Raw genomic sequence first — 14,113 nt, forward strand, 5'->3', positions numbered from 1 at the left:
TCCCTGTCCGTCACCAACTCCCGGAGCGTGCTCAAACTCATGTCCATCGAGTGGGTGATGCCACATCTCAGCCTCTGTCGTACCCTTCTCCTCCTGCCTTCAATCTTTCCCAGTATCAGGGTCTTTTCCAATGTCAGTTCTTCGCATCAGGTGGAAGGAGTAATATGAAAAACACGAAAATAGCTTCTCTACACCCATCACTTAACCACCCCTGCTCCTTTGAGGTATATCAACTTAGTTTTCTAGGCTTGTGTGTACAAGATCAAACGTGGATTTTTTGTTTCTGTTTTCACTTAACATGTGGATATTCCATGAAGTCAATTAAAAGTTTTCTTTTTGATAGTTGTGTAATACTTCATAATATGGTTAAATCATATTTAGAAATTTGGATTGTGCTCGGTTTTTAGCCACAGCAAAAATTCAACAGTAAATATTAAACATCCTCTGGCAGTAGTACTTTTATTTCTGTGACAGAGATCCCCCAAAATGAAATCTGAGGTAAAAAATATGTACTTTCCCCTATTTTTTATCAGAATCTGCTGTCAAATTACTTTTCAAAAAGGTTGAAACAATTTTTACTTTCACTAGCAAATCTGTGAAAGTGTCTCTTTCCCCACATCCTCATTAGGACTCTTTGTTAACTTTAATTTTTAAGAATTTGATATGTATTTAAATGATATCTGTGTCAGGATAGACTAGGCTATGTTGCGGAGACACCACCAAAAGTTTACAAGAAGAAGCATATATTATTCATTCACACTGCATAATCATCTCTAAAAGGGTAACAGTGGAGTTCTGCTCACAATAGCCACTCAGAAACCCAGACTGATGTGCCACCCTGCCATAAGGAGATATCACTAGAGAGTCTCACACTGGCAACTAGAATGACTCAAGCTACTGGCTTGAATGAGGCCCTACCCAAACAGGAGAGGGCCAGGAAGAACAGTCATGTCTCATCCCCAGAATGATGGGGAACCAGATGTATTTGATGAATCAGCACTATTGACTACCACGGAATCTCATTACTACTTTAATTTAATGAGTTCGTTAAATAGTTTAATTTGCTCAGCCATCTTTGCACCAAGTGCTCCTAAGTTCATTTAAAAAGTATAAGCCAAACTTCTCTCTCTCTCCTTTTTCTGGCCATACTGCACTCATGTGGGATCTTAGTTCCCCAACCAAGGATCAAACCTATGCCCCCTGCATTGGAAACACACTTAAAAAAATTATTTATTTTAATTGGAGGCTAATTACTTTATTGTAGTGGTCTCTGGCATACACTGACATGAATCAGCCATGGGTATACATGTGTCCCCCATCCTGAAATCGCCCCCCTACCTCCCTACCTATCCCATCCCTCAGGGTTGTCCCAGTGCACTGGCTTTGAGTGCCCTGTTTCATGCATTGAACTTGGACTGGGGATCTAATTCACATATGGTAATATACATGTTTCAATGCTATTCTATCAAATCATCCCACCCTCACCTTCTCCTACAGAGTACAAAAGTCTGATCTTTATATTTGTGTCTCTTTTGCTGTCTCGAATATAGGTTCATCGTTACCATCTTTCTAAATTCCATATATATGCATTAATACACTGTATTGGTATTTTTCTTTCTGACTTACTTCACTCTGTATAATAGGCTCCAGTTTCATCCACTTCATTAGAAATGATTCAAATGCATTTTTTAAAATAGCTGAGTAATATTCCATTGTGTGTATGTACCACAACTTTCTTATCCATTCGTCAGCTTATGGACATCTAGGTTACTTCCATGTCCTAGCTATTGTAAATCAGTGCTGTGATGAATATTGGGGTACACATCTCTCTTTCAACTCTGGTTTCCTCAGTGTGTATGCCCAGCAGTGGGATTGCTGGGTCGTGTTGCAGTTCTATTTCCAGTTTTTTAAGGAATCTCCACACTGTTCTCCATAGTGGCTGTACTGGTTTGCATTCCCACCAACAGTGTAAGAGGGTTCCCTTTTCCCTGCACCTTCTCCAGCATCTATTATTTGTAGACTTTTTGATCGCAGCCATTCTGACCAGAGTAAGATGGTATCTACCTCACTGTGATTTTGATTTGCATTTCTCTGATAATGAGTGATGTTGAGCATCTATTCATGTGTTTGTTAGCCATCTGTATGTCTTCTTTGGAGAAATGTCTGTTCAGTTTTTCAGGCCCATTTTTTGGTTGGGTCATTTATTTTTTTCTGGTTTTGAGCTGCATGAGCTGCTTGGATATTTTTGAGATTAATTCTTTGTCAGTTGCTTCGTTTGCTATTATATTCTCTCATCCTGAAGGCTGTCTTTTCACCTTGCTTATAGTTTCCTTCGTTGTGCAAAAGATTTTAAGTTTAATTAGGTCCCATTTGTTTATTTTTGCTTTTATTTCCATTACTCTGGGAAGTGAATCATAGAGGATCCTGCTGTGATTTATGTCAGAGGGTGTGGAAACACACTTTTAACCACTGGACTGCCAGGGAAGTTCATGGAACCTTCTTTGTAAGACTGAAAATAGGGTCTGAGCAGCCAGGATCATCAAAGTTTTTGAATTCTTCTCCTGGTGACCACCCTTTCACCTATGCTCATTTCACCTGTCCACTAGTTTCCTGGGACAATGCTAAGTACCTATTTCTTATTGTTACAACACCAGGAATTGAGGTACAGCAAAGTAAATGTCTTCTCAAAATATTTGAAATTCAGAATGTTCCAAACTCACCTCGTGATTGTATTATTTTCTTACCTGAGCTAGAAATGTTATTTTAATTAATTAATTATTTTGGATGCACCATGCAGCATGTGGGATCTTAGTTTCCTGACCAAGAATCAAACACAGGCCCCTTGCATCCCTGCATTGGAAGTGTGAAGTCTTAACCACTGGACTACCAGGGAAGTCCCTGAGGTAGAAATTTTAGATGTATTGTTGCTGTTGTTAAGTCGTGTCCAACTCTTTGAGACCCTATGGACTGCAGCACTCCAGGATTCCCTGTCCTTTACTATCTCCTGAAGTTTGCTGAAACTTGTGTACATTGAGTTGGTGATGCCATCCAACCATCTCATCCTCTGTTGTTCCCCTTCTACTCTTGCCCACAGGCTTTCCCAGCATCAGGGTCTTTTCCAATGAACTTGCTCTTTGCATCAGGGGGCCAAAGTATTGGAGCTTCAGCTTCAGCATCAGTCCTTCCAATGAATATTCAGGGTTGATATCCTTTAGTATTGACTAGTTTGATCTCCTTGCAGTCGAAGGGACTCTCAAGAGTCTTCTCCAATGCCACAGTTCAAAAGCATCAGTCTTCGGCGCTCAGCCTTCTTTATGGTCCAACTCTCACATCCACACATGACTACTGGAGAAACCATAGCTTGACTATACAGACCTTTGTTAGCAAAATGATATCTCTGCTTTTTAGTATGCTGTTTATGTTTGTCGTAACTTTTCTTCCAAGGAGCAAGCATCTTTTAATTTCAAGGCTGCAGTCACCATAGAGCCTGTAGACTCTAGGACTCTTTTAGACATATTACTCCTTGTAAAACACACACACGGTATTTATTGGTTACTTCATAACAGGCAGTGTTTTAAGCACTTTACAGTCGTTAATTTAATTTAATTCTCACAACAATCTGATGAGGTAGGAACAATAATAATATTGTCTCCTTTTTTTAAAGTAAAATTTTAAAATTGAGATATAAATGACTCATGACATCATATACAAAATAATGGTTTATATTTGTGTATATTGCAAAATGATTACCACAATAACTCTAGTTAACATGCTACCATACATAATTTCTTTCTTGTGATGAGAAACTTTAAGATTTTCTTTGTTAACAACTTTTAAATATGCAATATAATATTATTAATTATAGTTACCATGGTGTATATTACATCCCCATGACTTCTTTATTTTATAACTAGAAGTTTGTACCTTTCAACTCCCTTCACTCATTTTACCTACCCACCTCTTCCCACATCTCTGGAAACCACCACTTTGTTGTCAGTATGAATTGGGTTTTGGTGGTCTTTTTGTTTGTTTGCTTTTAAGATTCCACATATAAATGAGATTATACAGTATTTGTCTTTCTCTGTCTGAATTGTTTCACTTAGCATTATTCCCTCAGGTCCATTCATATTGCCACAAGTGGTAAGATTTCATCCTTTTTATGAGTGAATAATATTCCACTGCATATATCATTTTTTTTTTATGGATAGAAAACTGAGGCACAGAATTAAATAAATCTCCCAAGACCACAAAGTTAAAAAATGTTAGAGCATGGCAGTTTGGCCCTACATCTTGTTGTCTTAAACCGTTATACAATACAGCTTTTTTATCCTAGCTTGTAAATGCTTTTTATATCTTTCCCCCCCTTCATTTCCTATTCTGCTGCCTTTATTTAGTCCTTCCTTCCTTCCTTTCTCTCTCTCCCTCTCTCTTGCTTCCTTCTTTTCACTCTCTCTTTCTCACTTTTTCTTTTTTTCTGCTACACCATGCAGCATGTAGAATCTTAGTTCCCAGACCAGGAATTGAACCTGCCCCCTCTGCTTTGGACCCCTGTAGTCTTAACCACTGAGGCTTCCTAGCTGGTTCAATGTAAAGAATCTGCTGGCCAATGCAGGAATCTTCAAGAGATGCAAGTTCGATCCCTGGGTTGGGAAGATCCCCTGAAGGAGGAAATGGCAACCGAGTCCAATATTCTTGTTGGGAAATCCCATGGATGGAGGAGCCTGGCAGGCTACAGTCCATGGGGTTGCAAAGTGTTGGACAGGACTGAGTGACTGAGCATGCATGCAGTCTTAACCACTGGACCAGCAGGGAATTCCCCTAGTTCTTATTTCTTGCCAGGACGAAGTAGCCTCCTGGTTGGTAGTCCTTATTTTAGATCGGTTCTATTAGTGGCTTTGATCATGTCACTCCCCTGCTTTAAAACTGTTTTCTTTATGTTCAAACTTCACTTATAAAATTTAAAGCTCTTCATAACTTGTCTTCCATTTACCTCTCTGACATATTTCCCATTTTTCCTTTTGCATTCCTGATTATATGCTTTTTCCCCAATACGTGTATGTGTTTCAATTTTATATCTTCATTCCTCTGTGATCTATCTCCTGGAATAACCTTTCCCTTTCTGTTGTGTGCTAAGTCACTTCAGTCATGTCCAACTCTTGGCAAAACACAATGCACTGTCGACCATTGGGCTCCTCTGTCCGTGGGACTCTCCGTGCAAGAGTATTGGAGTGGGTTGCCATTTCCTTCTCCAGGGGATCCTCCTAACTCAGGGACCAAGCCCGTGTCTCTTATGTCTCCTATATTGGCAGGCGGGTTCCTTACTACTAGTGCCACCTGGGAAGCCCACCTTTCTGTTGGTGAAATATTAGTTCTCTGAGGTCAAACTAAATGTCTTCTATGTAAAGTTTTCATAGTCACACTTTAATATGTATCAGCATCACGTGGAGAGCTTGTTAAACCGCAGGTTGCTATCTCCATACCACCCTTGGAGCAGGTCTGGGTAGAGTTTGAGAATTTGTGTGTCTAAGATTTTCCCAGGTGATTGCCCATGCTATTGGAACAGGGACCAGAGTTTAAGAATCTCTTTTTTAGGGACTTCCTTGGTTAAAAATCTGCCTTCCAGTGCAGGGGATTTGGGTTTGATCCCTGGTCAAGGAACTAAGATCCCACATACCTCAGAGCAACTGCTAAGCCTATGTGCTCTGGAGCCCATGTGCCACAACCAGAGAGCCCGGATGCCACAGAGAGAGTGTGCCCTGCAACAAAAGATCCTAAATGACATAACTTGGACCCAAACCCAACCCAATGCAATGTACCTGGGACCATCACCCCTGTGGAATCAACTCTTGCCTCTGTGCTTCCATTGCCTTAATTCTTTTCCTGTCATGAGTTATCTGGGTCTGTGTGTTTCCTCTACTGGTTTGTGATCAACTCAAGGCTGAGTTCCTATCTTAATTATCTTTGTTTCCTCTAGCAACTGACCTATTATCCCATACATGCAGTACTCTGGAGTTTGTGATGATTAAAGGGAAATCTTTGCTCTGCCCTGATTATGTTCCTGTTAAGATTCGTTCAATTTTCTGATATGTGTGTGGGTGGGCTGAGGGTGGAAGTAAGGAATGGGGATGTTGAAGAGAAACAGAAGCAATTTGGAGCATCGTATTCCAATCTGATTTCTTCATTGCCCTGAGAAGCTGAAGCAATTAGTCCAATAGATCAGCGGTGGGACTCAGGGAAGTGTCTTATGAGGACTTGCTGCTAAACATGCAGTCAGGGAGCCTGCTAGAGACCCTAAATCTCTGGCCCCAACTCATGGAGTGCTGAATCAGAATCTGAATTTTAGTAGACTGCCAGGTAATTTGTTCACTAAATTTTTTCTTTTAACGCTTTTTAAAAAAAATTATTTATTTTATTTTTGGCCACACTGAGTCTTTGTTGCTGTGCTTGGGCTTTCTCAAATTGCAGCGAGCAAGGGGCTATTCTTCATTGTGATACTCAGGCTTCTCATTGCAGTGGCTGCTCTTGCTGTGGAGCACAGGCTCTAGGTGAGACCTCGGTAATTGTGGTACTGGGGCTTAGCTGCTCTGCAGCATGTGGGCTTTTCCCGGACCAGGGATTGAACCAGTATCCCCTGCGTTGCAAGGTGGATTCCTATCCACTGTGTCATCAGGGAAGTCCCTGTTCACTAAAATTTGAGAAACACTGTAGGAAAGGCAGGTTTGAGCTGTATAATCCTTTCCAGGACAATAGTTAGGGAGCCAAACTCTGGCTTTTTCTGTTTGTTAAGGATTGAAGAGTAACTCCTGTCAGAGACAATCAGGCCCTGATATAAATTACATTATTTTTAATATTCTTTATTATTTTAGATGTAATCCAATGTAATGACCTATTGGTATAAATCAGTTTTGGGTTTTTTTTGGCCTTACCCCATGGAATGTGGAATCTTAGTTCCCTGACCAGAGATTGAACCTGTGCCTCCTGCAATGGAAATGTGGAGACTTAACCACTGGACAACCAAGTAAGTCCAACCTTATTAAAATTTACAAAATATTGAAAATAATAGTAATAAGACAGCTTATTGAAGCTGAAACTCCAATATTTTGGCCAGCTGATGTGAAGAACTCACTCAGTTGAAAAGACTCCGTTGCTGGGAAAGATTGAAGGTGGGAGGAAAAGGGGATGACAGAGGATGAGATGGTGGGATGGCATCACTGACTCAACGGACGTGAGTTTGAGTAAACTCTGGGAGTTGGTGATGGACAGGGAGGCCTGGTGTGGTGCAGTCCACGGGGTCGCAAAGAGTCAGACATGACTGAGCGACTGAACTGAATTGAATTGCCAGCTTAATAATATGAAATAAATAATGGATACACCTGTACTCATGTCAGTGTTCATATTGGTGTGCTCAACACATTCACACCTATAATCTATTGTTATACGTTGAAAAATCACAAACATATGCTACTTATTACTTGATCATGAGATATCGTAGTGTAGGGGCCAAAACCTTGGAATGCCAAATGATCCTTTCCTTGCAGGCAGACTTAGGGGAAATAGAATCATAATCTGAAGGTTACTGCATAATTTCAGAATCAAAACAAAGGAACATAGGGATTAAAAACTCACAGGGTTTCAGACATCAGGAAAGTAATGTAATGGAGCAAAACCGGGTGAGACAGAACTGTGGTCACTCGGGAAATACATATCTCACCGACAAGGAGCAGTTGACATTTAGCTCTAGCTAATTTTTCTCCTGTGTGGCACATATGGTGCTGCCAGATCTTCAATTTTTCAAGGGATCTTAAAAGCCGATTTTTTTTTTGTATGCAAGCTTCTGAGTTTTGATTATTCACAAGTAGTTTAAAAAATTTTGTAAATTCTGACTTCCCTGGTGGCTCTGTTGTAAAGAATCAGCCTGCCAATGCAGAGAAGGTGGGTTTGATCCCTGATTCGGGAAGATTCCATATCCCACGGAGCAACGAAGCCCGTGTGCCACAACTGTTAAGACAGTGTTCTAGAGCCTGGGAGCCACAACTACTGAACCCATGTGCCACAGCTACTGAAGCCTGTACACCCTAGACCACACTCTCAGCAACAAGAGAAGCTGCAATAAAAAGTCTGCACACCACAACCAGAGAGTATCACCCACTTGTCACAGCTAGAGAAAAGCCCGGGCAGCAACCAAGACTCAGTTTGCCAAAAAAATAAAAAATAAAAAACTTGTTTTGTAAATTCTACAATACTCTGTCAGCAACTCAACTTCTAGGAATTAAACTACATACCTTTGAAATGACATAAAGTGCTAAATTATCTCCTGCAACATTATCTGAAATAAAATGTTTAGAAACAAAATAAATTGTCATCAGCAAGTGTTCATTAAACAAACTATAGCACACCCAAAAAGGGGCATACTCTTCAGCAGTGTTATAAAAAAAAAAAAAAGGCTAAGGAAGCTCTTTGTGCATTAATATGAAGTGATCTTCAAGATACATGATTAAATGAGAAAAACAAGTGCAGAACATGGTATATACCATGCTTTGCTGTGCTGTGCTGTACTTAGTCCCTGACTCTTGTCCAAATCTTTGGGACCCCATGGACTGTAGCCCACCAGGCTCCTCTGTGCATGGGGATTCTCCAGGCGAGAATACTGGAGTGGGTTGCTGTGCTCTCCTCCAAGGCATCTTCCCTACCCAGGGATAAAACCCAGGACTCCTGCATTGCAGGCAGATTCTTTACCAGTTGAGCTACCAGGGAAGCCCCATATACCATGCTGCTGCTGCTAAGTCATGTCAGTCGTGTCCGACTCTGTGCGACCCCATAGACTGCAGCCCACCAGGCTCCCCCGTCCCTGGAATTCTCCAGGCAAGAACACTGAAGTGGGTTGCCATTTCCTTCTCCAATATATACCATGCTATTAGTTGTTAAATATTTATTTCTTTATTTGGCTGTGCTGGGTCTTAGTTAGATCCCAAGGCATGTGGATCTTCGATCTTTTTTGTGGCATGAAGGATCTTTAGTTGTGGCGTGTGAACTCTTAGTTTCGGCATGTGGGAAATAGCTCCATGACCAAGGATGGAACCTGGGTCCTCTGCATTGGGAGCATGGTGACTTAGCCACTGGACCACAAATGAAGTCCCTTAGTTAAATAATAGCAAAAATACACATTTTTATACATATATGTAAAATATCACTGGATGGATACCTAAGAAATTAATACTGGTTGTCTCTGGAAAGGGCAAATTGAAGGTGGGAACAAGGGTGGGAGTAAGAGTTTTGTTGTTTAGGCACTCAGTTGTGTCCGACTCTGCAACCCCTTGGACTGCAGCATACCAGGCTTTCCTGTCCTTTACCTTCTCCCGGAGTTTGCGCAAACTCATGTCCACTGGGTTGGTGATACCATCCAACCATCTCATCCTCTGTTGTCCCCTTCTCCTCCTGCCCTCAATCTCTCCCAGCATCAGGGTCTTTTTAGATGAGTCAGCTGTTTGCATCAGGTGGCCAAAGTATTGGAGCTTCAGCTTCAGCATCAGTTCTTCCAATGAATATTCAGGACTGATTTCCTTTAGGACAGACTGGTTTGATTTCCTTGCTGTCCAAGGGACTCTCAAGAGTCTTCTCCAGCACTACAGTTTGAAGGCATCACTTCGGTGCTCAGCCTTTTTTATTGTCCAGCTCTCACATCCATACGTGACTACCAGAAAAATCATAGCTTTGGCTATACAGACCTTTGTAGGCAGAAAAATGGCTCTGCTTTTCAATATACTGTCTAGGTTTTTCATTGCTTTTCTTCCAAGGAACAAGTGTCTTTTAATTTCATGGCTGCAGTCACTGTCCACAATGATTTTGGAGCCCAAGAAAATAAAGTCTATCACTGTTTCTATTGTTTCCCCATCTATTTGCTATGAAGTGATGGGACTGGATGCTATGATCTTCTTTTTTTAAATGTTGAGTTTTAAGCCATCTTTTTCACTCTCTTCTTTCACCTTCATCAAGAGGCTCTTTAATTCCTCTTGGCTTTCTGCCATAAGTGTGGTGTCATCTGCATGTCTGAGGTTATTGATATTTTTACCCACAGTCTTGACTCCAAGAGTTTTTATAGTACACCATTTAATAGTTTTTAAATTCTGAAGCATAAAAATGGATAGTTTATTGAAAAATATTACTTTAAAAATAAAAAGAAAGAAGAATGTCTGGAAAAATACACATATGTGTAAAAACAAATTACTTTAATAGCAGTTACTCTGGAAAGAAGATTTGTGAAACAAGGCAGTGTCTAGGAAATTTCTGCATTTTTAATCTTAAGTAACATTTATAAAAAAAAATTTTACCACTGTGCATTTATTACTTTCACAATAATTTTTAAATGTTAACTCAAAAATCAAATGTAAAATGCAACACACACCTGCACAAGGTTTGTAGATTATACTGGAGGGGGTCTGCCCAATAAAATTTCTTTGCAAACCCATTGGATTTCTAAGCCACCAGTTTAAGGTAAGTAAAAGGAATATTTAAGGACACCAGATTAACAAGAGCTAATGTGGACGCTAAAACCAGATGGATTCAAGGTCTGTGGGCTGCAACTCCCTGAATCTCCACACCAAGGACTATCTGACTACCAGGACTGGAAATATTCTGCTGTCCAATGGCTAAGTTGCCTTCTTTCCTAAACAGCATTCACCACATTGTCCCTGTGTGAGTTTGCCTTGGGTTGCTCCTCTTTCTCTGCTTCCACATTTGATACACTTCTAATTGATGCATTTCCACCCCTCTTGGATAAGTTAAAGGAGAAAGTAAGATAACAGTCAAATCTGTGCCTCTCCTGTGACTGCATATTGATGCTCTGATTAACCTTGTGTTTGTCTTGCATTTTATTTTAGATGGCCTGTGTGTGTGTGTGTTTGTGTGTGTGTGCGCGCGTGCTCAGTCACTTAGTTGTATCCAACTCTTTGAGACCCTATGGACTGTAACCAGCCAGGTTCCTTTATCCATGGGATTTTTTTAGGTAAGAATACTGGCGTGGGTTGCCATTTCCTCCTCCAGGGCATCTTCCTGACCCACGGACTGAACCTATGTCTCCTGCATTGCAGGCTGATTCTTTACCACTGAATCACCTAGGAAGTTATTCATTTAACTTTGGAAGGTGGGGTAAAGGTTAATTTCTGAGCTTCTGGAGGGGAACACATGTCACCCTCAAATACTGCTTCAAAATCTGCTTTTATTTTATCCTGACCTGTACCTTACCGTGAATTTCTTTTCACTCAATAAGGGTACAAATCATCTCTTTCTCCAGTTTAACCAGTATAACACCCTCTGTTCTGGTGAAGGCAAAGTCTAGTATCTCCAGTGGAAGCCTTTGGTTTCCTTTCCTCTATTTTCAAATAATCCGGAGGATTTACTCAAGTGAGGCATGGGGGAAGAAGCCCTGTTTCCAGGAATCAGAAACAGAGATAATCATCAAGTCTCTGCTAACAGTGCATGGCTAGAGTTCTATTTCCATACCATCTAGTATAGCTGCTAAAGCCTGGCCCAGCCTGGTCGCCAAGGATACAAGTCTCCTCGGAAGTGACTGTGCTGGTCCAAGTACCTGCACAAGCCCACACTTAGATTCCCCACACTTAGATTCCAAGATTATGAATCTAAGCTTCACACTTAGATTCTAAGATTATGAATCTAAGCCCCACACTTAGATTCCAAGATTATGGCTCTCTTAGTTCACATTCCCATATGAGGTTGCTGTTGCCTAGAACATTTGGCCCAGCCTGGCTGGACCTGAGAGCTTTAGTCTCTATTATTTACCGTGCTAGAACCAATTTTCTTCAGCCAGCTCTGTATTGAGCCTTTGTCAGTGGCCTAGGTGCCTCCTTTCCTTCTAGTGAATTCTCTCTCTCTCTTTTTATTTATTTATTTGGCTGTTCTAGGTCTTAGTTACAGCATGCAGGATCCAGTTCCCTGACCAGGGATTGAACCCAGGCTCCCTGCATTGGGAGTGCAGAGTCTTAGCCATTGGACCACCAGGGAAGTCCCTCTGTCTCTCCCAATAAAGATATTTTAGGAACAAATTTGAGTCAGTGGTAGTGAGGTAGATGAGCCCATAACCTGTTATGCAGTGAAGTTAAGTCAGAAAGAGAAAGACAAATATCATATATTAACACATATATATGGAACCTAGAAAAATGGTACTGATAAACCTATTTGCAGGGAAGGAATCAATCCCTTGCAGGGAAGATGCAGATGTAGAGAATGGACTTGTGGGCACGGGGGTGAGGGGGCAGAGTGCAAAGAGAGAGTGGGATGAGATGGAGAAAGTAGCACTGACATATATACACTACCTTGCCTAGAGAATCCCAGGGACGGGGGAGCCTGGTGGGCTGCTGGCTATGGGGTCGCACAGAGTCAGACACGACTGAAGTGACTTAGCAGCAGCATGTGTGAAATAGATAGCTGGTGAAAAGTTGCTATATAACATAGGGAGCTATATAACATAGGGTGCTCTGTGATGACTTACAGGGGTGGGATGGGGGAGGGGAGGGAGGCTTCAGAGGGAGTGGATATTTGTATAATTATGGCTGATTCACGTTCTTGTACAGCAGAAACCAACACCTTGTAAAGCAATTTTCCTCCAATTAGAAAATTAATTTTTTTAAAAAGGAAAGAAAAAGTAACTTTATACTTCTTAAGTGTAACCCGCACATAGTGACTTCTAAAGAGGACAATATGGAAAAGGGTGACAAAGAATAATAAGAAAAATATTTAATTAATTTATTTATTGCAACAGATTTTAGTTGCATCATGAGTGATCTTTCTCTGAGGTGGATGGACTGTCTAGTTGTGGCACACAGACTTAGTGCCCCGCAGCATGGGGGATCTTAGTTCCTGGACCAGAGACAGAACCTATGTCTCCTGCATTGCAGGGTGGATTCCCAACCACTGGACCACCAGGGAAGTCCCTCTAGTGAACTCTTTTATGGACTTTCCTGCCAGTTAGTCATAGCTCGCTCTACCACATTTCCATAACTTCAGACTTCGGAGAGATGGAGTTATGATTTCCTTCTCTTTTCTCTTAAAAAGTCCCTAGGATGCTGATTGTGACACAGCATCATGTATTATATATTAGCTTCCTGTGACTGCCATAACAAGTTATCACAAACTAGGTGGCTTAAAACAAGAGAAATTTATTTTCTCAGAGTTCTGAAGGCTAGAAGTCCAAAATCAAGGTGTTGGTAGGGCTGCACTCCCTCCAAAGGCTCTGGAGGGAAAACTTCCTTGCCTCTTCCAGCTTCTGATGGTTCCAGGCAAGGATTCTTTAGCTGTGGTTGCATAACTCCAATCTCTGCTTTCATTTTCACTTGACCTTTTCCCCTCTGTGTATATGTCTTCTCTTCTGTCTTTCGTAAAGACATTTGTCATGGGATTTAGGGCTTACCCCACTAATCCAGGTTGAATTCATCTTGAAATCCTTAACTTTACATCTGCAAAGACCATCTTTCCAAATAAGGTCATGTTCATAGATTTCAGGGATAAGGACATGGACATATCATTTTGAGGGCTCCTTTTCAACACACTAGATGTTATTTTGTAAGTGAGGAAATGTAGGCTGAGGGAGGTTAAGGGGTTACCCAAGGCCAATTAGTTCCCCTTTACCATAGAACTCTGCCCACTTGAGAAGGGCATCAATTTTTATTAAGCTTCATACACTAAAAAAGTCCTATTAGATGCTCATCGTAGGATAACTGGTTCCTGCTGGCCTTATATTTGCATAACTAAAGGGACATCCTAAGACCACCTCTAGGAGGGCTTAGATGCACCTTACCAAGCATCATGATATTATATTATGTTACCTCATAAAATTATGGCCAACTGTCCAATTATCTTAAGAAGATTAGATATTGGAGGATTGAAATCCATGGTCTTATTTTAACATTTTTATTTGTTTATTTATTCATTTATTTTTGGCTGTGCTGGGTCTTTGTTGCTATGTGGGTTTTTCTTTAGCTGCAGTTAGAGGGGGCTACTCTCCAGTTACTGTATGTGGGATTTTCATTGTGGTGGCTTCTCTTGCTGAGGAGGACAGGCTCTAAGGTGGCCAGGCTTCAGTAGTTGTGGCTCCTGGGTT

The 14,113-nt window shown here is 41.0% G+C and overlaps 1 non-coding gene across 1 annotated transcript; it reads right to left on the bottom strand.

The window, feature by feature from the left end:
• Nucleotides 1–11,945: 11,945 nt before the first annotated feature.
• Nucleotides 11,946–12,018, bottom strand: TRNAG-CCC. Its single transcript has one exon. It is a non-coding gene; the product is annotated as a tRNA-Gly (tRNA).
• Between the last annotated feature and the right edge of the window lie 2,095 nt (nucleotides 12,019–14,113).

Source organism: Oryx dammah, unplaced genomic scaffold, assembly GCF_014754425.2.
Source record: "Oryx dammah isolate SB20612 unplaced genomic scaffold, SCBI_Odam_1.1 HiC_scaffold_28, whole genome shotgun sequence".
Classification (NCBI taxonomy): Eukaryota; Metazoa; Chordata; class Mammalia; order Artiodactyla; family Bovidae; genus Oryx; species Oryx dammah.